This window comes from Euphorbia lathyris, chromosome 3 (genome assembly GCF_963576675.1).
Source record: "Euphorbia lathyris chromosome 3, ddEupLath1.1, whole genome shotgun sequence".
In the NCBI taxonomy this organism is placed as follows: Eukaryota; Viridiplantae; Streptophyta; class Magnoliopsida; order Malpighiales; family Euphorbiaceae; genus Euphorbia; species Euphorbia lathyris.
Window position 1 is genome coordinate 48,270,712 of NC_088912.1, and position 1,264 is coordinate 48,271,975.

Consider the following 1,264-nt stretch of genomic DNA (forward strand, 5'->3'; position numbering starts at 1 on the left):
TCATCATACGGTGCTCCACCATCTGACCCTTCCCCCATCGGTTCATCCTCTTGTTCTTCACTCAGGAAGGACACATACAGCCCCTTTCCCACATTGCCCTTTTCATCGGAGTCCAACAACTCCTCTACATTCTCCTCGAAGGATTCCATCACTACAGTTTCTGTCAAACCAACTCCGATCGTACTCACTCTATGATTAGGCAATGGACTGTGCCTAACGGAAGGGTTCGCTGACGAAGTATCAGCTATCTTCTTCTCCTCAATTAAATCTTGGATTTCATGTTTCAGCCTCTCACAATTCTCAATTGTATGCCCATAACTGCTATGGAATTCGCAATATCCCCTAGCTTGTATCTGCGGAGCGGGCGGTGCCTTGTTATAATGAGTGAGGGCTTTCAACAACCCCTTTTTCTGCAACCGTTCGAAAACTTTCGCGTAGGTCAGATCAAATTGGGCGAACTGCCTTTTCCCGATAGCGTTGAGTTCAATCACCTTTACCGCGGCAGGTTCTACATTAGAACTTGGCCCTCCGGCACTATACCCCAACTTCGTCCGTTTAGCATAGGCTCTTTTCGGCTCTCCATCCCCTTCAACTGTTAAAGCATAGCCATACATCTGATTAAAATCGGTGAAAGGCATACATCGTAGCTCATTCCTAATATACGGCAACGTATTACCGATTACCGCTCGGATCTGGTCCTGCTCCGACGGCTTCTGTTCCATAATTGTCGCCTTAGCTCTCCACCTACTCACAAAGTCGGACAAAGACTCCCCAGCCTGCTGCTTGGTGCTCTCTAGCTCCCTCAAAGTGACCTCAAACATAGTGTTGAAGCTATATTGGGCGATGAATGACTTTACTAACTCCTTCCAATCCCTCTTTGTCACCAGCGGCAACGCATGAAACCACACGAGGGCACCCCCCTCCAGATAAGCACTGAACAGCCCCAAGATCTGTTCCTCAGTCAGAATTGTGTGCTCCATTGCTGCCACATATTGGTTCACATGGGCGGTAGGATCCCCAGTTCCATCAAACTTCTTCATGTTGGGAAGTCGAAACTTCAAAGGCAAAGCCGTTGCCGATGAATAGTTTTTCAGAGTGATGTGCTGCTTCCGTTCCTCTTCCCTTTGCTTTCTCTTCCCCAAACTGCTTGTTACACAATCCTGATAGTTATCTCCAAAACGGGGACCCGTGCTCACAATGTTCTCAGCTGGTTTACTGCTACTCTTGTTACTCTTAATTGCAAGCTCGTCCAGCTGGACTAAAA